This window comes from Thamnophis sirtalis, unplaced genomic scaffold (genome assembly GCF_051295495.1).
Source record: "Thamnophis sirtalis isolate CommonGarterSnake01/CBP01778 unplaced genomic scaffold, rThaSir2_p1.2 scaffold_15, whole genome shotgun sequence".
NCBI lineage: Eukaryota > Metazoa > Chordata > Lepidosauria > Squamata > Natricidae > Thamnophis > Thamnophis sirtalis.
Genome location: NW_028261395.1, coordinates 17,654,882 through 17,679,816, shown reverse-complemented (window position 1 = coordinate 17,679,816; position 24,935 = coordinate 17,654,882). Strand labels below are relative to the sequence as shown.

The 24,935-nt window shown below is 46.0% G+C and overlaps 1 protein-coding gene across 1 annotated transcript in view; it reads left to right on the top strand.

Moving 5' to 3' along the window:
• TSPAN14 (tetraspanin 14) overlaps positions 1-24,935 on the top strand; it is an 87,948-nt gene that overhangs the window by 22,829 nt on the left and 40,184 nt on the right. The gene's annotated exons all lie outside the window — the stretch shown is intronic.

Sequence of the window (24,935 nt, the reverse complement as noted above, 5' to 3'; positions counted from 1 at the left end):
TACAGTTGATTAATAATCAGATTTATATTTTGCCCTGTATTGTACTCCTTCCTGATGTGACTAATTAATTCTATGATATCGCAGATTTCTTTAACAAATTCCAACATAGAAAAAAAAGAGTGAATTTTTTTACTCCACTCATTGCCAAAGCAGAATAATTGCAAGCTCTTGTTTTATGACTTCTGCAGAGCTATTTGTACTCTCAATAACAGCTGTGGTTGCAAATAAGAAGGAAAGAAAGTAAGAGAAAAAAAATCTCTTGTTCTCAGTCATCTTTCTCTCTTTTCTTCTTGGGTCACCAATATATGTTACTCCTGTATTCCTAGTACGAGCAAGTTACTTTACTATTGCAACTTAGGTAGCCTAGTATTGAAGCTGATCCTACATGGCTTGGGAGGGGGGGGGTTCTAACATACGTATGTGGACCTATGTAGAAAGGAAAGTTGGGTTAAGCTTGTTGGCATCTTCTTCCCTTGACGCCAAGGAGGAGCTGCCACCAGATCATTGTGAGATTTCTTTCTACAATCTAAGAGCTCCTAAGCAGTTTTGCCTGGGACTACAGGAGGCTTCGGATGGGTCAGAGAAGGAAGTTCACATAGCATAAGAAATTCACTGATCAGACAAGAGGCGAAGTGATCAGCAGAACAGGGTTTGTGCTTGTCGACCAGATGTCGGGCACAAGAAATAAGGAACCGAGGTGGTTCAAATGAATATGAGTTGAATCCAAGCTAGCTCACTACAAGAATCTGATCTACTAACGATCAAAGTGACTTGGTGGGAGATAAGAGTCAACAGAACTCAAAGTGGGCTAGACCTAGATATCTTGTGGGCACAAAGGGATTTGAGACTTTCACCCATCCCTCAGGCTAAGCCTGGTCATTTCCTATACTCAATTGGTTGGTGTAAAATATTGCAACTCAGCAGTCAGACTGTTTGGGAAGTTGCAAGCCAAATCATTTTCATTTTTTATCTCGGAACTGAGATGAGAATACTCAACATACTCTAGAATTGTGATTTTTTTTTGAGGGGGGGGGAATTTTAGTCTGATTAGAATTAAAGGGGTCCAGTTATAGGAAAGATGTGATTGAAGGAGTAGAGAATATTTCAGAGCAGGGAGTTTTATTATTCAATTGTTGTAGTTCCTGCCTGCCAATTACGCACAGGTAGTAAAAGAGTGGTGAATGTGTGTGTTTGTCTCTGTGTGTATTCTAAATCAGTGAAATAAGAAAAAAAATGTATATGCCATTTGGAAATGTAGCTAGTTTTCTCCATTGGAAATCTGCCAGATATTTAATTTTTATTTTCATGGGAGAATGAGAGTTGGAAGGGAACTTGGAGGACTTCTAGTCAGACCCGCTGCTTAAGTAGGAAAAACCTACACCCGTGATGGCGAACCTATGGCACGCATGTGTGTGAGTTGCAGAAGGAGCCTTCTCTGGGCAACCAACCAAACAAAAAGGTTTGCCATCACTGGCCTACACCATTTCAGACAATTGACTGCCCAATCTCTTCTTAAAAACCTCCTGTCTTCAAGCATCCACAACTTTTGGAGGCAAGTTGTTCCGCTGGTTTATTGTGTATTCTGTTTATTAAATTTCTCCTTAGTTCTAGGTTGCTTCTCTCTTTGATTAGTTTCCATCCATTGCTTCTTGTTTTGCCTTCAGGTGCTTTGGAGAATAGGTTGATCCCCTCTTCTTTGTGGCAGCCCCTCAATTATTGGAAGACTGCTATCATGTCCTCCATAGTCTTTTTGTTTCTTCAAGGTAGAATGGAGCTACCTTTCACTATGAACAGAGTTGAGGTGTGGAATCCCTTTTTGAGATTGTAGATTGATTTTGAACAAGAATAAGTTTTGTAACCAAGACAAAAAAATATCACTTGTTTTGCCACATTTGTCTTACGCATCCTCTTCCTCCTCTAATGGTGAATGGCTCCATTGCCCCACCTGCCTCCTCAATTGGAGGAAGTCACTTTGCTCCATTCGTTGCTGAGAAGTGAAGCACAATGCTGTTTGTGTCCTGGGCGGCTTCCTTCCTCATCTACACAATTTCACCATTCCGTGTCTGGTTGCTGGAGAGATGCTCCTAAGTAAGGCTAAAATAACCAGAGAAGAGTGGACAGGAGGCTCATCCGGTCAGTTGGAGTCGGTGAGGAAACACAGAAGGGAAGATGAGAAGATGGGGCCCAATGAGATGTGATGCAGTTTTGCTCACATCACAGCTCAGAGAAACTTGATTACCAGGAAACATAGATAGGATGCAAACATCTGAAGAAAAAGACGGGAAATAAGATTTAGTGCTTGCATAATACAACCACATTGTGAAAGCATGCTGACTTTCCAAGTGCTGGGCGTTGCCAGTTAAGTTTTATTTTACGCTTTTGAAGCAGTACAGATAATTCTTGATTTACAACAGTTCATTCACTGACTGTTCAACATTACAATGGCACTGAAAAAAGTGACTTATGACTGTTTTTCACACTTACGACCATTGCAGCAGTCTCCTGTGACCAAAATTCAGACACTAGGCAACTGACTCATTTATGACGATTGCAGCATCCTAGGGGGTCAACTGATCCCCCTTTCTGACCTTCTGACAAGCCAAGTCAAATGGGGAAGCCAGGTTCAGTGAACAACCATGTTCCTAACATAACAACCACAATGATTCACTTAACATTGGCAAAAAAGTTGTAAAATGGGGTCTGAACAAATGTTTCACCTAGCAACAGACATTTGGGGCTCAATTGTCCTCGAAGGTGAAGGACAACCTGTATTTTAAGGTCCAGGAGACCTTGCCAGCTGGCAGTTTGAGAGTTGGGATGTGCGCACAAAAATAGGCCTTTTGGTTCTTTCCTGTTTTGAAAGTAACTGCAGTCTAGGCCTTTATAAATTAAGGAGGAAAATGTTTCCTTCAACACTTGTGTTCTATCAGAAGTTGAGTGGGAGAACTTGGCTGCTGTGCCATTCCTTCCTCAGCCGTTGCTTGGGGCCTTGAGTGACATTGTACAGATTCTTCTGAAATGTTCAAAAGCCCATTGTGTCACAAAGAAGGCTACGTTTTTTTTCCTGACCTGTGTCTCCAACCCCAGTTGAGTGGTGTCATTGTTAGGCTAAACTTCGGACAATCTTTCCTGCTAAGTATTTCCCTAAATATTTACCATATTTTTCGAAGTATAAGACATACCTTTTTCCCTCAAAAAAGAGGCTGAAAATAAGGGTGCATCTTATACACTGAATACAGCATTTTTTACCTCCTGAAGCCTCGCCCCCTTCACCAAAATGGCTGTGCATACCCTTATTGAGGCTTTCAGAGAGCTTCTGGGGGCTGGGGAGGGCAGAAATGAACAAAAACCAGAAATGAACCCCCCATCCCCCAGCCACACACTATAAGCTCTATAAGGCTATGCATGCAATTTTTTTTGACAAAAAATGGGCCATTTTTTGTGGAAAATGGGCCATTTTTTGCTCACTTTTTGCTCCCCAGCCCCCAGGAGCACTCTGCAAGCCCCCCCAAGGCTATTCATGCCTTTTTATGAATAAAAAAATGGGCCAGTTTTTGTAAAAAACGGGCTGTTTTGGGAAGGTTTGCAGAGTGCAAGATCTTTTTTTTCCTTTTGGAAAGCTCTTTAACTAATTGATGAGAAAGGGCGTTGGTACTTACCTGATACGCCTCTTCTCATAGTGGGGGGAGGAGTATCCAGGATGGGTTTGACCTTATCCTCTCGTGATTGGTTTGAGTCAGATAAGCTCTTTGGGCTCCGCCCCCTGGAGGTGAGCCTGCCCAGTTTTATGACGAAAAGCTCTCTCCGACTCGTTGCATCATTCACTCCAGACTCTTGATTCAGGTGTTTTTTTTTTTTTTTTTTTTTTGTTTTTTTGTCTTCAACATCAATAATTAAATAACAATATAACAATGAACATAAAACTTAGTTGTACAAACCTAGTCAGGGAGGGACTGGATACTCCTCCCCCCACTATGAGAAGAGGCGTATCAGGTAAGTACCAACGCCCTTTCTCCATAGTGAGGGGGGAGGAGTATCCAGGATGGGACGTACCAAAGCCTGCACGTCCCTAGGGAGGGAGATCCCTGAGACCATATGTCCCCCACTCAGGCCTGTTGAGGCATGGGTCCAGCCCTGTGAACCGCCTGCAACACCCTGCGGCCGAACGAGGCCTCTGCCGAGGCAAAGGAGTCCAACTTATAGTTCCTAACAAAGGGAGAGGGGGAAGCCCACGTGGCTGCCCTGCAGATTTCGGCCAGGGATGCTTGTGTGGCCCAGGCCGTGGATGTGGCTGCACTCCGTGTGGAGTGGGCTGTGATATGATTTGGTGTCCGTAACCCCTGCGATTGGTAAGCAGTGGCAATGCAGGTTCGCAGCCACCTGCCGATAGTGGTGGAAGTTACCTTATTACCCAGGGATCCTGGTTGGAAGGAGACAAACAGGGCTTCGGATTTCCTGTTTGGCCTGGTTCTCCTGAGGAAAATCCTCAGAGCCCTCCTAACGTCCAGAGTGTGCCACTTCCTCTCCAATGGGTGAGAAGGATCTGGACCGAAGTTGGGCAAAATCAGTTCCCGGGCTCGATGGAAGCAGGAGCACACCTTGGGAATGAAGGATGGATCCAGCCGTAACACCGCCCTATCTTGGTGGAAGACACAGAGATCCTCCCTGGTGGACAGCGCCTGCAGTTCGGATATCCGCCTGGCGGAAGTGATGGCCACCAGGAAAGCCACCTTCAGGGTCAGGAACTTAAGGGAAACTGCTTGTAATGGCTCAAATGGGGCACCCGTTAGAGCGTCCAATACCCTGTGTAAATCCCAGGAAGGGTACCTGTGTACCGTAGGTGGTCTGAGGTTGGAGGCCCCCTTAAGGAATTGCCTGACCATGGGATGGTGTGTCAGGCACTGATTTCTGCCACACGGGAGAACTGATGAGATGGCTGGGACCTGTCTCCTAATTGTGTTAGGAGCTACCCCTCTATCCAGGCCCGCCTGGAGGAAGTCCAGAGCCTGAGGCACCGTAGCCTGGATGGGGTTGGACCCCCGGGAGTTGCACCAAGAGTCAAAGGCCCGTCACGTGGAGCCATAGATGCGCTCTGTGGAGGGCCTGCGGGCGGCCTGGATAGTCCTTATCACCCTGGGGGGGAAGAGGTCTTTCCTCAGGATGCTCCGCTCCACCGCCAAGCGGTCAACTGGCTGCAGCTTCCGCTCCAAGTTGTCCCCTTGGTCCGGTTGAGCCAGCCGGCTCTGATGAACCCACCCCTGCTGTATGTTCTGCCCTCAGCGAATGTTGTCTAAATTCATAGGCTATCTGAGGTGCTTCTGCGATCTCTCATAGTCGGGCATCCCATTCTGAGTTTGTGGTGGGTTCTGGCATGGGGACCAGCCTGTCTGACCCTTTCTCCATAGTGAGGGGGGAGGAGTATCCAGGATGGGTGTTGACTTTGTCCTCTCATGATTGGATGAGTCAGATAAGCTCTTTGGGTAACGCCCCCTGGCCAGCAGGACTACCCATTCTTCTGACTCATCTCCTCAAGGAAAAGTTGCACTACTCAGTAACTCCAGTAATTTACAAAGGAGTAAGGAAAATAAACTTGGATCCGGCGAATCCTGCCTCCCTTCATCGAACACAGCCTCCTCCTGCAAGGACTGGACTGCCACAAGCCCCCTGGGGCGGCACGCTGCCCTGGCCACTGAGTGAGACGGAGTCACTCAGGGAGGACAATTGCCGGGCAGGCAGGAGGAGAGGGCAATATGCTTCCTAGAAGCAGCCCTTAATGCAGAGGCTAATCAGGAGCAGAAGCGCTCCTCTGCTCCCCTCGGGTTGAGCCACGAAGCTGGCTAAAATACCCTGGAACACCTGTGCTGGCAGCCGACAAGGTGAGAGCCGGAAAGGCTTAAAAAGAGCTGCGGAAGACAGGGGAGAGAGCTGCAGCCATGGCAAGCCTGCAAAGGCAAAAGCCATTTCCATGTGCTCCAGCAAGGAGGAGCCGTTTGAATTTGGAGCCGGGGCCATCTTGAAACCACATGGTCCAAGATGGCTGCCCCCAGCAGCTCAGAGCCTCAACTCTCAGCCCTCCAGCCACAACCGGAGGCTTGTGGAGCCCTTGAAAGGTGAGAAACCATCGCAGAGGCATTAGCCAAGGGCGGGGGATGCAGCAAAGGGCCAACAGGAGGCTTGTTAAGGGAGTTAGAGGCAGGCGGTGGATCCCCCCCCCTACTTCCTAGATGAATCAAGACTGCACGAAACCCCCCCCCCCAACCTGAGAACTCCTCACCTCCCAGAGGAGGATTCCCTTCGGCTTGGTGCTTCAGAAATCCTGCCTAAAAGCCCGTTCTCTCCCTTTCTAACTGCATAGTAACAGGAAAAGCCCCCCCCCACCCTTAAGGACACTCTCCTTTAAGGAGGAGAAAGAGACTTGGCGAGAATGCCATCAGAAAAAGGCTTCCAGCAAGAGCTGTGTTTTTTGGGGGGGGGCTAAGTCTCCTTCACCCTTAAGAAAATTCTCCTTGAGTAGGAGAAGGAGGGGGGAGGGGCGGGAAGTCCCTGAGTAGGAGGCAAAACAAAAGCTGTTTTTTGTGGCTAAGTTCTGAGGGCGGGGCGATGGCAATTGCCTTGCAAAACCATTTGGAAAGAAGGGGGGAGGGGGCCCACGTGGCCAAGCCAAGGAAGAGTATTCAGCCCCCAGGGAGAGACAGAAGAACCTCCAATCAGGTTAGAGATTACCCCCCTCCCCCAAGGCTTTCCAAGGGTGGGGGTGAATAGGCAAAGAGCAAATGCTATACAATACAATACTATGCAATACAATAGCAGAAGGGGCAGGAACCTGGTAGGTCTTCTAGCCCAACCCCTCGCCTAAGCAGAAATTCCTACACCATTTCAGACAAATGGCTATCATTACTAGTCAGCCCTGTAGCTCAATGGTTAACAGCTGACTCTGTAAACCACTTAGAGAGGGCTGAAAGACCTATGAAGCAGTATATAATTCTAACTGCTATTGCTATTACCATCCAACAGCTGCTTAAAAATCTTCCACTGTTGGGGCATTCACAACGTCCGGAGGCAGGTTGTTCCACTGATTAATTGTCTAACTGTCAGGAAATTTCTCCCCAGTTCTAAGTTGCTTCTCTCCTTATTAGATTCCACCCATTACTTCTAATTCTGCACTCAGATGCCTTGGAGGATAATCAGGTTGCCTCTTCCCTGTGGCAACCCCTGAGATATTGGAACACTACTATCACGTCTCCACTAGTCTTTCCTTTCAGTAAACTAGACCTGCCCAATTCCTGCAACCGTTCTTCATAGGCCTTAGCCTCCAGCCTGATCCCTCTGTTGCTCTTCTCGGCACTCTCCCTAGAACCCCCACATCCTTTCTACATCATGGTGACCAAATTGAATGCAGAATTCCAATCTGGCCTTTCCAAGGCCTTATAAGGTGGAATGAACACTTCACGGGAGCTTGATTCTATTCCTCTGTTTATGCAGCCAAAAACTGTGTTAGGTTTTCTGGCAGCTATTGCACACCGCTGGCTCATATTAAAGGGTGGTCCACCAGGACTCCAAGATCCCCTTCACAGTTACTACTGTGGAGCAAGGTATTCTGTACCTGTGCACTTCACCTTCGTTGCCTAAAGGTAGAACCTTACCTCTTTGAATCCCATTTCCCTAAGTAGTGCCCAATGCTCAAGGGTACCAAGATCCTTCTGTATCTTTAGCCTGTATTCTGAAGTGTTGGCTATTCCTGCCAGCTTGGGGTCACCTGCTAACCTGATGACCCCCCCCCCCCCCATCAGCATTTAACAAACAGAGAGCTAACAGTCATTCTGGCTCCTTCTCATGACCGCTTGAGATAACAGCAGTTCTTAAAGAAACAGTACTACTATCATGGCATTTATTTTGCTATCCCAAATGTTAGCTTACACACCTAACACCCTCATTCAAATCACTGATGAAGATGTTGAAGAGTACTGGGCTCAACCTGAGCCTTGGGGGACTCACTGCACTCTTCCCTCCATGAAGAGGCAGTCCCATTGAGGAGTATAGGTGTGTGCACCAGTTACCAAGGCACCTGGTGTGACTAGGTCTAATCCTCAGTCTTCTACTTTATCTAGTAGTAGGTTATGGTCTACCTTATCAGGACTTGCTGAAGTCCAAGTTAACTATATCAATGGCATTCCTATGGTCCACTAGGGTTGTCACCGTAATCTAAGAAGATTTGTAGATTTAGATTTATTGAACATTTATAGGCCGCCCTTTTCCCTGAAGGGACTCAGGGCGGCTTACAACAATGGGGGAAGGGAGTGCAAAACAAGACATAAAAGAAACGTGAATAAAAAATTAACTATAAAACACAACATTCATTATGGCTAGTCTAGTATGATCTGTTTTTGACAAACCCATGTTGGCTTTGGGCTCTCGAGCCGGTTTTCTCACTTTCTGAAGGGGGGGAATCACATCAGCAATTCTATAGTGGTTCTCCGGTACTCCAGGAGCTCTGATAGATATAGTTTCAGTTGTTTGGAGATCTCATCCGCCAGCTCCTTCAGATCCCTGGGGTGTAACCCGGTCCTGGGAATTGGACCTTGCCTAAGATAGACAGGCTACCATTTCTTCCCTATCTCATCTTGGGTCCCTAATCTGAATTTGGGGTGCTGTTTTTGATAGGTTGGATAGTTTATCCCTGCTGGTAAAGACAGATGCCAAGCACGAGTTAAATAGTTCGGCTCTACCCCTGCTGCCTGTCACCTTCGGGCCACTTTCTCCCAGCAAGGGACCAATTGTTTCCTTAATCTTTCTTGGTTTTATCAGGCGGGAAGATGCCCCCCCTTTTTGTATTTCATTTTATTATTATTATTGTTGTTGTGATTCTTGTTATTATTATTATTTTACCTTTGTGGCAGGCCTTATTGTGAGCCTTAGCTTCCCTCTCTTCATCGTTACACACACTCTAGTGGCCGCCCATTAAACTCCATCGGTGTTTACATTCAGAATATCTCTGCGCTAATCCTAGCCATAGAATCATAGCACCCTTATGGCCGGGGGGGAAAAAAGGGTCAGATAGGCTGGTCCCCATGCCAGAACCCACCACAAACTCAGAATGGGATGCCCGACTATGAGAGATCGCAGAAGCACCTCAGATAGCCTATGAATTTAGACAACTTTCGCTGAGGGCAGAACATATAGCAGGGGTGGGATACATCAGAGCCGACTGGCTCAGCCGGACCAAGGGGACAGTTTGGAGCGGAAGCTGCAGCCAGCAATCTTCAAGGAAATGGCAGAGTGCTTCGGACACCCGGAGATCGACTTATCCGCCACGCCCTCAACGCTCAGCTCCTGAGGGTCATCTCCAGGTACCAGACATGGGGGGGGGGGGGGGCAGAAGGGGCGGACGATCTGCGAAGCCCCTGGACCAGGGGTTGTCGGTATGCCTTCCGCCCTTACCCCTGATCCCCAGGGTCATATGGGAAACCCTTCGGGAGGGGGCAGAAGGGGTTCTCTTGGTGCCTCTCTGGCCCCGGAGACTGTGGTTGCAGAGCTCCAGTCGCCTTCAACGGAGAGGCCATGGAGATTCCCCCTGGAGGGAATATCCCTTAACCAGGGGTCGCTGGAGCACCCAGACCGTCAATGGCTCCAGCTGACCGCTTAGCTCCTGGAACGGAGCATCCTGGGGAAAGACCCTCCCCCCCCCCCCCCAGGGTGATGCAGACTCCAGACTGCCCGCACACCTTCCACAGAGCGTATATATGGCTCCATGTGGCAGGCCTCTGCCTCATGGTGTAATTCCCTGGGGCACAATCCTAGCCAGGCCTCAGGGCCTCAGATTCTGGACCTCTTCCAGGCAGGCCGGGACAGAGGGTTAGCTTCTAACACAATTAGGAGACAGGTCCCAGACTTCTCGCCAGTTGTCCTGCGTGGCAGGAACCAGAGCTCGACTCACCTTCCTGTGGTCAGACAATTCCTCAAGGGGGCTTCCAACCCCAAACCGCACGCAGCGTTCAAGTACCATTCCTGGGACTTACACAGGGTAGGGGACGCTCCAATAGGTGCTCCATCTGAGCCTTTACGAACAGCTTCCCTTAAGTTCCTGATTCTCACGGTGGCCTTTCTGGTGGCCATCCCCCCCCGCCAGGCAGATATATGAACTGCAAGCTCTCCACCGGGGAGGGTCTCTGCTTCCCCCACTAAGACAGAGTGGGGTTACGCCCTTCATCCCAAGGTGGGCTTCTGCTTCCATTAAACCCAGGAACTGATTTGCCCAACTTCTGTCCAGACGGGGGGGAAAGAAGGGGCTCACTCTGGGCATAAGGAGGGCCCTGAGGATTATCTCAGGAGAACCAGGCCAGTCAGGAAATCCGAAGCTCTGTTGGTTTCCTTCCAATAGGGGCCTGGGTAACAGGGTGACTTCCACCACAATAGGTAGGTGGTTGCAAACCTGCGTTGCCACTGCATACCAATCACAGGGCTTTCAGACACCAATCATATCACAGCTCACTCCACGCGGAGCGCAGCCACATCCAGGGCCTGGGCCACGCAGACAGCCCTGGCCGGAATCTGCAGGGCAGCCACGTGGGCTTCCCCCTCTCCCTTTGCTAGGAACCATAAACTGGACTCTTTTACCCCGCAGGGCAAAAGCCTCTTGGACGCAGGGCCTCTTGGACGCAGGGCGTTGCAGGTGGTTCACAGGGCGGAGCCCACGCCTCAACTGGCACAAGCGGGGGACATGGGGCCTCTGGGGTCTCCCTCCCTAGGGACGTGCAGGCTTTGGTACGTCCCATCCTGGATACTCCTCCCCCCTCACTATGGAGAAAGGGCGTTGGTACTTACCTGATACGCCTCTTCTCATAGTGGGGGGAGGAGTATCCAGTCCCTCCCTGACTATGTTTGTATGACTAAGTTTTATGTTCACAGTTTTATGAAGTTATATAAATATTGATGTTGAAGACGATAAAAGCTAAGAACTGAATTAAGAGTCTGGAGTGAATGGTGCAACGAGTCGGATGGAGCTCTTCGTCAAAAGAATGGGTAGTCCTGCTGGCCAGGGGGCGTTACCCAAAGAGCTTATCTGACTCATCCAATCATGAGAGGACAAAGTCAACACCCATCCTGGATACTCCTCCCCCCACTATGAGAAGAGGCGTATCAGGTAAGTACCAACGCCCTTTTTCTCCCCCCCCCCCCCAAGCCATAAGGGTGCTATGATTCTATGGCTAGGATTAGCGCAGAGATATTCAGAATGTAAACACAGACGGAGTTTAATGGGTGGCCACTAGAGTGTAAAGATGGAGTGAGGGGAGCTAAGGCTCACAATAAAGGCCTGCCACAAAGGTAAATTAATAATAATAACAACAAGAACCACAACCACAATAATAATAATGAAATAGAATAAAATACAAAAGGGGGCCTCTTCCCGCCTGATAACACCAAAAAAGATTAAGGAAACGATTGGTCCCTTGCTGGGAGAAGGGGCCCGAAGGTGACAAGCAGCAGGGGTAAGCCGAACTATTTAACTCGTGCTTGGCATCTGTCTTTACCCGAAGGGATAAACAATCCAACCTATCAAAAACAGCATCCCAAATTCAGATTAGGAACCCAAGATGAGATAGGGAAGAATGGCAGCCTGTCTATCTTAGGCAAGGTCCAATTCCCAGGACCGGGTGGGTTACACCCAGGGGTCTGAAGGAGCTGGCGGACAAATTCTCCAAACAACTGAAACTATATCTATCAGAGATCCTGGAGTGCTGGAGAACCACTATAGAACTGCTGATGTGATTTCCCCCCCCCCTTCAGAAAGGAAGAAAAAACCGTCTCGAGAGCCCAAGGCCCACATGGGTTTGTCAAAAACACATCATACCAGACTGGCCATATTAGATTACGGTGGCAACCCTAGTGGACCATAGGAATGCCATTGATATAGTTAACTTGGACTTCAGCAAGTCCTGATAAGGTAGACCATAACCTACTATTAGGTAAGTAGAAGAATGTGGGTTAGACCTAGTCACCCCAGGTGCCTTGGTAACTGGTGTACCCACCTGTACTCCTCAGTGGAACTGCCTCTTCATGGAGGGAAGAGTGCAGGGAGTCTCCCAAGGTCCAGTGTTGAGCCCAGTACTCTTCAACATCTTCATCAGTGATTTGAATGAGGGTGTTAGGTGTGTAAGCTAACATTTGGGATAGCAAAATATATGCCATGATAGTAGTACTGTTCCTTTAAGAACTGCTGTTATCTCAAGCGGTCATAAGAAGGAGCCGGAATGACTGTTAGCTCTTTGTTTGTTAACGGCTGATGAGGGGGGGGGGTGGGTCATCAGGTTAGCAGATGAACCCCCGGCTGGCCGGAATAGCCAACACTTCAGGATACAGGCTAAAGCTACAGAAGGATCTTGGTACCCTTGAACATTGGGCACTACCTAGGAAAATGGGATTCAAGGAAGTAATGTTCTACCTTTAGGCAATGAAGGTGAAGTGCACAGGTACAGGATACCTTGCTCCACAGTAGTAACTGTGAAAGGGATCTTGGGAGTCCTAGTGGACAACCCCTTTAATGTGGGTCAGCAGTGTGCAACCGCTGCCAGGAGAGCAACACAGTTTTTGGCTTCATAAACAGAGGACTAGAATCAATCTCCCGTGAAGTGTTAATCCCACTTTTTAAGGTCTTGGGAGGCCACACTTGGAATTCTGCACTCAGTTTGGTCCCCATGATGTAGAAGAGATGTGGAGACTCTTAAGGAGAGTGCAGAGAAGGCAACAGGGGATCAGGGTACTGGAGACTAAAGCCTATGAAGAACGGTTGCAGGAACTGGGTAGGTCTAGTCTACTGGAAGGAAGGACTAGGGGAGACGTGATAGCAGTGTTCCAATATCTCTGGGGTTGCCACAGAGAGGAGGCTGCCTGACTATCCTCTAAGGCACTTGAGTGCAGAACAAGAAGCAATGGGTGGAAACTAAACAAGGAGAGAAGCAACCTAGAGCTGAGGAGAAATTTCATGACAGTTAGAACAATTAATCAGTGGAACAGAAGTTGCCTCCAGACATTGTGAGAGCCCCAACAGTTTTTAAGAGGCTGTTGGGTGGCAATGACAATAGCAATAGCAGTTAGATTTATATACCGCTTCATAGGGCTTTCAGCCCTCTCTAGGTGGTTTACAGAGTCAGCCTAATCAACCATAGGAAGCCATTTGTCTGAGATGGTATAGGATATCCTGCCTGGGCAGGGGATTGAGCTAGAAAGCCTGCAGGTTCCTTCCCATTCTGCTATTGTATTGCATAGTATTGTATTGTATTGCATTAGCCGTTTGCCTAGTCACCCCCACCCTTGGAAGGTCTTCAGTAACCTGATTGGGGGCTCCATTGGGAGCTGCACTTTAGCAGCTGGGCTGAATATTCTCCCCCCCCCCTGCGTTTTTCCAGGCTGCAGCGGGCTGCCGGCTTGGGATTAACAAAACAAAACACAGTTTTTGCTACTGGGGCCAGTAAGCCTCTCGCCTCTCCCGTTCTGTCTCCTAATTAAGGGAGAGTTTTCTTAAGGGGGAATCAAGAAATAGCCATGACAAACAGAGCTTGCTGGATGCCGGTCAGCCTCTCGCCCCCCCCCCCCCCTCTGTCTCCTAATTAAAGGAGAGTTTTCTTAAGGGGGAATCAAGAAATAGCCATGACAAACAGAGCTTGCTGGATGCCGGTCAGCCTCTCGCCCCCCCCCCTCTGTCTCCTAATTAAAGGAGAGTTTTCTTAAGGGGGAATCAAGAAATAGCCGTGACAAACAGAGCTTGCTGGATGCCGGTCAGCCTCTCGCCCCCCCCCTCTGTCTCCTAATTAAAGGAGAGTTTTCTTAAGGGGGAATCAAGAAATAGCCGTGACAAACCCAGCTTGCTAGGGATGTCGATCAGCCTCCTAATTAAAGGAGAATGTTCTTATGGAGGAAGCCTTCTCCTGTTACTTGGCAGCCAGAAAGGTAGGGGGGGGGGTGGTTCTTCCGGCTTGGGGGGGGGGTTGATCCACCACCTGCCTCTTTAACTCCTTTTTGCCCTTTGCTGCCTCCCTCGCTCTTGGCTAATGCCTCTGCGATCGGCTCTCACCTTTGTAGGTCTCCTCAAGTGGTGGTTGTTGTCCTGCCGGCCTCCTGAGCTGCTGGGGGCCGCCATCTTGGCCACGTGGCTTCAAGATGGCCCCCGGCTCCAAATTCAAAAGGCTCCTCTTTGCTGGAGCACATGGGAATGGCTTTTGCCTTTTCAAGCTTGCCATGCGGTTGCCGCTCATCTCCCGCAGCTGTTTTAGAGCCTTTCCGGCTCTCACCTTGTCCACTGGTGATAGCTGCCAGCACAGGTTTTCCTTTTTTAAAAAAAAAACAAAAAACCTCGTGGCTGAGGGGAGCGGAGAAGCGCTTCTGCTCCTGAGAAGCCTCTCATCAAGGGCTGCCTCTAGGAGGCATGTGTGCCCGGTTCTCCTGCTTGCCCGGCAACGGTCCTCACAGAGTGACTCCACCTCACTCAATGGCCAGGGCAGCGTGCCGCCCCAGAGGGCTTGTGGCAATCCGGTCGTTGCAGGAGGAGGCTGCGATGAAGGGAGGCAGGGTTCGCCGGGTCCAAGTTTATTTTCTTTAATCCTTTGAAAATTACTGGAGGTCCTAGTAAATTCCTGGAGCTCTCGAATGAGCAACATCTCACGATCGTTTTGAGTCAGAAAACTGGGCAGGCTCACCTCCAGGGGGCGGAGCCCAAAGAGCTTATCTGACTCAAACCAATCACGAGAGGATAAGGTCAAACCCATCTTGGATACTCCTCCCCCCTCACTATGGAGAATTACATTGATCAAGGGCTGTGCTAGCAGAAACACCTACCTGTCTACTATATTTCTCTCTATCTCTATTTCTCTCGCTCTATCCTACCTACCTACACACACTCTCTCCCTACCTATCTACTGTATTTCTCTCTCTCTATCCTTTTACCTACCTACCTACCTACCTACCTACCTACCTACCCTCTCCCTACCTGTCTACTGTATTTCTCTCTCTCTTTCTCTCTTTGTCTATCCCTTTATCTACCTACCTACTCTCTATTTAATCCCCCTCTATCCCTCTACCTACCAACCTACCTACTCTCTCTCTCCCTACCTATCTACTGTATTTTTCTCTCTCTATCCACCTACCTACCTACCTACACAGACTCTCTTTCTGTTTCTCTCTCTATCCCTTTATTTACCTACCTACTCTCTATTTAATCCCCCTCTATCCCTCTACCTACCAACCTACCTACTCTCTCTCTCCCTACCTATCTACTGTATTTTTCTCTCTCTATCCACCTACCTACCTACCTACACAGACTCTCTTTCTGTTTCTCTCTCTATCCCTTTATTTACCTACCTACCTAACTATTCTCTCTCTCTCTCCCTACCTACTGTATTTCTCTCTCTTTCTCTCCCTGTAGGTGGGAGTTGTTCTTTTTTCTGACGTGCTTAAATGTCTGATTTCTCTCTCTCTCTTTCTCTCCCTGTAGGTGGGAGTTGTTCTTTTTTCTGACGTGCTTAAATGTCTGATTTGGTTCACAGGGGCACTCTAGAAGAGAATTTGTATCTGTCTTAGGAAATGTTTGATTTCCTTTCTATAGTGGCCCATGATTCTGGGCGGCTCACAATTCAAAACATATATCACACATAACGTTTTAAAAGAATAAAAACAGTAAAAAGCAGTAAAAACAGTGAACCATTAAAACATCTAGTCGTGAGAGCCTTAGAAATGACATTTTAGTCATAGTCTTTGTATTTGCAAGTTTACATTTGGTGTCCTAAGGAAGGGTCACCAATCCCCCGGTCCATGGAACGGCACGGGGCCACGGCATGCCACCAACTGGGCTGCATAAATGAGAAGCCCCCTCTGTGGGATGCAGGCAGCATGTGAAGCCACAAACACACACACCTTCAGTCCATGGAAAAACCTCTATCCATGGAACCGGGCCCTGGTCCCCAAAAGTTTGGAGGCCACTGTCCTAAGGGCTTCCAACATGCTATACACTCTGTGCAAATCCTTTCCCTCTCCCCTTCTGAGGGGATCCTATGAGGTTTTTTTTAAAGGATTTATAGTTTACTCTTGAAGCTAACATGGACTCCATTAAATTAAAATGATGTCCAAGAAAAAAGAAAAACATGATTTACAGATGAGTTAAAAAAGGGCAGGAAAGGCAGAGTTGTAGCCCTCAACTTACAAGCACAATTGAGCCCAAAATTTCCATTGCTAACCAAGATGGTAGTTAAGTGGGTTTTGCTCCATTTTGTGAATCTCCTTGCCATTGTTAACTGTTGTTAACCACTGCAGCTGTTGAGTGAGTGACACGGTTGTTGAGCTAATCTGGCTTCCCCTTTGACTTTCTTCATCAGAAGGGCACAAGAATTGGTCGCATGACTCCAGGACACCGCAACCGCCCCAAATCCATGCCAATAGCCATGCTTCTAATACTAATCACGTGGCCCTCGGGATGCTGCATGTGTGAAAAATGGTCATCAGTCACTTTTTTCAGTGCCGTTGTAACTTCAAAAAGATCACTAAGGGAATGGTTGTAAGTCAAGGACTAACTAAACAATTAGAAGGTCCTTTCTCGCGTGTGAGATTTTTTTAAAAAAGTTTCTAATAGGACACAAATTCCCAGCTGAATTGGTTTGATCAAGGGACAAACCATTTGAGAGAAACATCAAAGGGACTGTATCTCTCTCTGTTTTTTCATTCCCTGGTTATCTGTTGCCACTGATGGAATCCTGACCACGGCAGCCATTTTCTTGCCACCCAACTGCCAACTGTTTACTCAGTGGCTGGTGACAGTTCACAGGAAGGGAAGCTCAGACAAGACTGTAAGTTAACTATCCTCATTTCTACTCCCTTTATACAGCCGCCTCCTCCTCCTCCTCCTCCTCCTCCTCCTCCTCCTCCTCCTCCTCCTCCTCCTCCTCCTTTTCTCCTCCTCCTAATTTTGTGTACCTGTGGCACTTCTATCCAGAGATCTACTATTGGGAAAGAAAACCATATTTGGATCCCAACTATAAAAGCCACCCACAATAGAGATTTCATTACAACCAAAAGAACAAAACTGTTGTGTGTGTGTGTGTGTATGGTGTACAAATACATCTGTCTGCTTGCTATATTACCCTCAAATGTTTCCCTTGTGCAAACGTGATAGTAGTTGGTTTCTATATCCGCCAGGAAGTGAGCAGGGCAGGGTGCTTACTCTCCCTTTTTCTAGATGATCTTCTTCCTAGTGTATTCTGGGTCCACTTTGCCATTTTTCTAGATATGAGTTCTAGTTTGGTTGCTGGGTACAGTTTCTCTGCAGAGGAAAAGGCTGGGGTCCAAAATGCAGAACTGAGATTGTGCCCGAACTTCTCTTTTCAGTATTTTATTTGTCAATTCAGCCTGGATTCATTGAACTTTCATGCGTTGTGTTGGATTTTGTTTTAATATATGGTCTCTGTAGAGATAGCTGCTTTTCCTACAGAGTGATAAAGAGGACATCATTAATATCTCTTGTACATGTAATCCTAGATTTTATGACCACAATTTGAGCCAAAATTTCTGTTGATAAATGAGACAGTTGTTAAGTGAGGTTTTGCCCCATTGTCAGGGTTGCAAATAGCATCCAGAAGTAAATCAAATTCCAAGGCAAAGCATTCCTCAAAGTTCCAATTCAATAAGAGAGCCATGTTGGCACATCTGGGAAAACCCAAATCCGAAAGCTTCCCAGTTTTCCCCACCTAGTTGAAAGTTCAAGATCTTGCCCCCACACCCACAAGTCCATCATATGGTCCAATCTTTCACTGCCATGCTGGCAGTTCCACCCATCCAGTTCCAGTCAGATGGAGAGGTGCAAAGACAAAGGATGATCTTGGCTTTCTAGAAAGGAATTTTATTTTGGCTACATAGCATCTTAACTCTGCACAATCCCCCCTCCCATTTTCCCACAGTAGAAAATGCATAGTAGAATAATATAGCTAGAAAGTGTGGCAGGCCAAAAATCCAAAAGAAAAGATGGCTGCAAGCCTGACAGGCGGCCTCCCCTCAGAAGAAAAGCATATCCTGTGACGAGAATAATGTAGATAGTTAACATAAGCATAACTAATCACCTCTTCCCCATTGGGGGCGGGGGCGGCTTTGGCTTATTGGGAAATTGATCAGGGAATTGTTTTACTAACTTGTCACCTTTTACATTCCAACTTTTCATCCATGTAGCTTCAGATAAAGGGTTCAGATACTGTATCTCTTTGCTGCATGACAGATCTGGCCAGATTGGGGGTGATGGTGGAGGAAGGGGAGAGGAACAGTCTTCTCTCCACAAAGATTGATTGTATCCCATTCCAGGTTTTTAATTTCCCAATCTAGCGTCCTGAGAAATCTAGTGCCTCTGAGGCACCTCTCATTTGCAGGAGGAGGAGGAGGGCAGCGTATATGAAAGCCTCTGAGTAAAAGGAAAGAAAGCTGTACTTTTTGAGCAGCGCTTTTCGGCAGGTTCCAAGCGCGGCTTTCTTTCCCAGTTACTCAGAGGATTTTGTATATGCTGCTCTTGCCCGCCTCCTGCAAGCGAGAGGTACCTCAGAGACTTGGCGGGCCGCTGAGGGGAGACAATAGCCACAATGACTTCACTCCCCAGCAATGTGAGGAGCCGCCACCGTCTAAGCCCTCCTGGGAGCGGAAACCCCGAGAGGCAGCCCCGAAAACAAAATGTCTCCTTTCTAGCCACCATGATCTCTGCACGCCCACTTCACCTGCCCCTTTTCGGGCAGTTCCAGGCAGCAGAGATCACGGTAACAGCGTTTTCAGGTGGCAGCACGGCAGTTTCGGCCACCTGTAACCACCCGAGAAGGGGCAGGTAAAGCAGATGTTGTGTAAGGCAAGCTGCTGCTCAGTCTCCCCCTTCTCCAGACAACCCAGGCGTAGGGCGGTTGGCTTCTGCTCCTGGCCTGGGAGACAGATCTGGCAAGAACAAAAAAGAAGGTGGAGAAGGAGGAGAAGGGCGTGCTCTTTTTCCTTCCTATTCAAAAAATGAAGAATGCAGAATCATGCAGAATCAGCACCAAGACAGCAAAGGTGCAGGGGTTTGCTGGCAATGGGACATGGATCTGGCCAGGAAGAATGCATACCCCATTTTTGCAATCCAGGAGGAAAAAGACTGTTTCAGGTGAGGGGTGGTTCCAAACTGCGGGAATCGCGGCGCGGCCTAGAACCGCCTGCCACCTGAAATGTTCTTTTCCCTCCCTGATTTTAAAAACTGAGTGTGCATTCCTCCTGGCCGGATCCATCTCCCAGGCCAGGAGCAGAAGCTGTCTGCCCTCCACCTGGGTTATCTGGAGAAGCGAGAGGGGCCAGCCACCTTGCCTTATGCCTCCTGCACTGTGTCTGCTTCACCTGCCCCTTTTCCAGATGACCCAGGCAGCTACATTCGAAGTATAAGACACATCCAGATTTTCACTGTTAGTAGTTCAGATTCTTGTAGAGAACTAGCACGAAATAAACTTGTATCCATTTGAACAGTGACATTTCAGTGTGTATGTTTCTTACTATAAAGGTATTTTTCAATTTGCAACTATTTGTTCAGTGACTTGGAAATTAACAGTGGCAGTGAAAAAAAAGTGACTTATGAACTTGCACTTATGACAGATAAAGCATCTCTGCAACCACGTGATTAAAATTTGGGTGCTTGGCAATCTGCATGTATCAATAATGATGGCATCCTGGGGTCATATGATCATCATTTACAACCTTCCCAGACAGTTGCCAATAGATAAGAAAGATAACTAGAAAGTGATCAAGCTGAGCCTGAAGGAGCGGTCAAGCATGTCATTGAGTCCTTTTGTGCTCATAAGAGATATAAGTCCAGCTCACCTTGAATTCCATTGACTCTTACCTACCGCCAATTTGCTTTGACTGTTAGTTGTTCAGATTCTTGTAGAGAATGTTTAGCATGCAACAAACTTGCAATCATTTGAACCATCTTGACTCCTGATTTCCTGCACTTCACGTTAACTCTGTGTTTCCCAATAACATCACCACTCAATGTGATTCATGACGAATCCTAATTTAAAATAAAAATGCACAGGAATTAAGGCAAGAAATATGCTGAACCTTAAAAGCAAAGTCATAAAAATTCCTGATCTTTCACACATGCCTGGAAGTTGTTGCGTATGTGTTGCAGACAATTTATTTATTAGCTTCCCAATTTTGCAAGATAATCCATTCAATTTGGCTATCATTTTAATTCATTACTAGACAACCGGTGGCCTCTTCGGTCATCTTTTCAGAGATGTTTCCTTATCAGATTCTTCAAGGCTTTCAACATTGACAGAATTTGCAATATGCTGCCTTCTCTCAAAAACCTGGGCTACATCAGAGAAATTTCTTCCTCAAAAAGGCCCAGGTTGAACTGTCAAGCGTCACAGCACAAAACATTTTAGGACATTTTGTACATTATGCCGTAAATGATGATAATGTTTGTCATGAAATGTTGGGTAACGTTTGCCAAATTTCAATTCCATATGGATTTTTGGCCCATTTGAAGTCCCTGGGTTCAAAATATTTTGCCCAATGGTATAATGTTTCAGCCACTTAAAGGTTCCAGGAATCAGAGTTTTAGTAAGTATATACTGTATTTTTCGGAGTATAAGACGCATCAAGGTTTTTTTTCTTCTTTAAACCTCAAACTTTATTTTATTTTATTTTTTTATATAGAAAGTTTTTATTTTCCATTTTCATAGCATATAATCACATGTATGCTATTACATAGTCAATATCATGTTGTATTATTAAGTAATTACATCAATTCATCTTACCATCAACTACCAAAGAAAAAAAAAGAAAAACCCAGTTATTGGCTCTTCTGCTCTCCATACACCATATTTATACCTTATCCAACACTTTCGTCCCCCTCTCTCCTCCCCCTTTCTACATCCTGTCTTCCCTCCATCATTTTCTACTCTACTTCCCCTTCCTTTCTCCTTCTCTTTCCCCTTACCACTCTTCCTTATACATCTCATCTTCCCCCTTCCCCATTTACCCTTTCTCCTATCCCTCTTTTCCTATCTTTCTTCTCTCCTCTGCTTCCCACTCTTCCTCTAATTCACTTGGTGTATTTCAGCTTCTGGGCAAACTCCCTTTTGTGTTGATGGTATTTATAATTCCATTTCAATATACATAAAAAAGAAAAAATAGCAGTATACATGTACAATCATCCAACACCCCTCCTCCAACTTAGTAAGCTCCACTCCCTCCCACCCTCCCCCAACCCCCCCAACCTTCCCCCACCCTAACTTCCCAGGACCAATACAAGGTATAAATCTTCAACAAAAACAGTTTAAAATATACTTAAGAGAGAACGTAGAAAATTAATAACATCTTTGAATTGAGCTTAGCTCCTCCTTGCTATGCTAACTATAAACAATTTGTATCATTTCTGATCTTAATCATAAGCTATCTGAAATTTCCTAGACCCATATTTATTTTGAATATAGTCAATCCATTTTTCCCAGTCTCGTTTATATCTCTCGTTTGAATTATCCTTGAGATATGCAAATATTTTAGCCATCTCTGCTAAGTTTGTGATTTTCAATGTCCATTCTTGGATAGTAGACAAATCTTCCTTCTTCCAGTATTGAGCCACCAACAATCTAGCTGCAGTTATCAAATGCAAAGTCAAGTTAATCTCTACTGCTGTACAGTCAGTAATTATACATTTTATCTATATAATTATACATTTTATCTATATAATTTTATATAGATTTTTTCCCCAACCACAGTAAGGCATTCCTTAGAATATGACTTTTAAAATTCTTATCCACCTTTTTAATATATAGCAAATAAGCAACCATATACCAAATCATACCCTTCAATATTGAGTATTCTATCCTCTGTTAAATTGATCCAATCGCTTAACATTCCATATTAGAGACTTAGTTACCATCATTAGCCCCCTGAAACTTTTTAAGAGCCATCTGAACATCTTGGAATTTAATCTTTGGCCTAGCTCCTCCCACTGCTTCTGATGTAACACCTGTATGCTCATGAACGGTGGCTTGTGTACGTTGCTTTCTTAATTCCTGTTCCATTCGTCTAGTAACCACGCGGTCTTGTCTTTGTTCTTTAGCTTCTTGTACCTCTGAGAGAACAAGTTGATCCCCCCCTTGTTAATATTTGAGTGGTTTGCTTTCCATCATATCCTTCTTGTTCTCTTTGTCCAGATCTAGAAGAAGGGGGTTGTCCACCCTTCAGTACGTTGGTGTAGAAATCTTGTGCCTTCCCTACTGTATTGAGGCGATGTCTTTTTCCAAGGTAGCTAAATGCGATGCTGGCTGGTGTGTCCCATCTAAACTATATCTGGTGATTTTTAAGCTCTTCAACTAAAAAGGCATAGTCTTTCTTAGATCTCAGCATTTTAGGTAGTATCTCCTTCAAGACAGTCACCTCCTGACCCTGGATTTGAAGCTTATTTTTATAGGATTCCTGCAATATCATATTTCTCACATCTCTAGTGGCGAAGTAGACCACTATATCTCTTGGTAATTGTTTTTGTTTTGCCAGCCCGGAATTAATGTGGTAAACCTTTTCGATTTGCCAATCAAGATTCCTTCCTGACCTTCCCGCCATCAGGTCGAAGGCTTCAGAGAGAGTCTGTTTCAGGTTCTCTTGTGTATTTTCAGGGAGGCCCCTTATCCTTAAAGCAAATTCCATTTGCCTATACTGTAGCATTATGATTTCATTTTCTGCATCGCTGACCTTTTGCTGGACCGCCTCCATCTTCATTACCAAGTTTGTATTAGAATCACTAAGATCTTCTAACTTTTCTTCAAGTCCAAATGCATAACCAGCTAGCGAATTCAGAGCCATCAGAAAGTCCCCGCTAATCATTTGGTTACATGCCCTAAGTTCTTCAGACATCTGTTTGTTAGAAGCAGCTATCTCTTCCTTAAGTTTTGCTTCCATCATAACAGCATGATTTTTTAACGCATCGATTAATTCCTTCTGCAGAATTTCCCTTGTCAAGGGGTCCTCTGCAGAAGTAGAAGGGAGTAATGATTGTAATTTAGCAGAAGGCACTGGTGAATTTCTGGCACTTTTTGATGCGGGGGGAGGAGTGGGGGAAATTTTTGCTTAGAAGCCATCTCAAGTTTAATCTTCTTTAGTCAGTTAAAAAGTCCAAGCAGTCCAATTATGCAGTAATTGCTATTTGGTTTGATAATAAATCACTTCTTGGTAATACATCACTTTTAGACTTCGCAAAAATTCTGCCCGAGTCACGCCCCTCCTACACAGCTCGGCGCCATTTTTCATAGAACTTTCAACAAGTAATTAGTAGAAGGAATTCTTTGCAGACGGAGCTAAGGATTTATACATACAATTAGATGTTCACCAATATTGGTTCAGCTCGGCTCGAAGACCACAGTAAATCATTTGTGCCGAGGATGAGCGAAAACCTTCGTTCTGCAACAAAAGGCAGAATGAATTCCAGCTCAGAGCTGCCATGCTGCAGCCAGTGCCCTCCCCCTTCCTCCCAGCATTTAGGCTGAAAGGGCTAGTTGGAAAGCTCCTGATGCATAGCTTCTCACCGCTCTCTTCTAAGCCCGAAGAGAGGGTAAATAAATTGCTAAACAGCTTGATAGATTGCTGTTTAGACAGTTTAACAATGCCAAGATTCCAGAGCTGTTAAAAATAACAACCCCCTGTCAGGCTCCGCCCACCGGAAGTTGCATCAAGGTTTTGAAGAGGCAATTTTAAAAAAAAGTTTTTGCAAGAACTCTGCAGACCTTCCAAAAATGGCCCATTTTTTAAAAAAGGGACATGAATAGCCTTTAGGAGGCTTGTAAAGTGCTCCTGGGGGGAAAAAATCAGCAAAAACCGGCCCACTTTTTGTCAAAAAAAGGGCATGCGTAGCCTTTAGGAGGCTTATAGAGTGGTCCTGGGGGCTGGGGAGGCAAAATTGGGCAAAAAACCTGGCCCATTTTTCACTCATTTCTGCCCTCCAGGAGCACTCTGCAAGGCTCTTAAAGGATATGTACGGCCATTTTGATGAAGGGAGTGGGGCTTTGGTAGGTAAAAAATCCTGTATTTAGTGTATAAGACGCACCCAGATTTTCAGCCTCTGGTATGGTAGATATTTTTGGAGAAAAGGTGTTGGCATGTTATCCTTTCCATCTGAAATTTGGCATGAGAAATAAGGCAGATGTGATTGCAAGTAGGGGAAATGCTAACAGCTGAAGTTTTGATAAAATTGCACATAATTTTAATTATCAGAAACATTGATCTCGGTCTTCAGTTTCCTTGCATTCTGGAGGGAGAAACGCAGTTTGTTTACCTGGATTTGTTACCTTAGGATAGATAATAGCAGAAATATTTTAATCCATACTTCTATTAACCAAAGTCATTTCTTTATTCTGAAAGATTTATTCTTAATTTTTTTTGTTTCATTAGGGTAGGGAGTGATCATGTTACATGATGTTGTGTTTTGCGCAATAAATTTTCATTATAGTAGTGAATAATTACATGAAAAAAATAAAAGCTTAACAGCTTTTGATGTCCTAGTCATGTTTATTTCTAGGTTTTTGTTTCATCGCTTCAGCTTTTCTTTCTTTTTTCTTTCTGATGCCTTTAATCAATGTTCCCAAAAGGAGAATATAGGCTCCCTCCTCCTCCCCAAAAAGTAGAACAAGTGCAAAGAGATCTCTTGGACACCATTCAAATTTCATATATAAATGTGACCCCTTGGAAATTTGCTTTAGAATGCAGTGGTCTGAAGATTTTTGGGGGGATATTCTCCTAATTTGAACTTTTTGGATAGCTACATGCAACTCTGTTTATGACCCTGGATTCCCTTAATCTGGAGTAGAATCAAGGCAACTGGATGTATCTGAGCATTTACTGGGTGGCTGCCCTTACTGACACCTACCTGGATTTCACAGCAGTTTTTTTTTCTTTGCGCC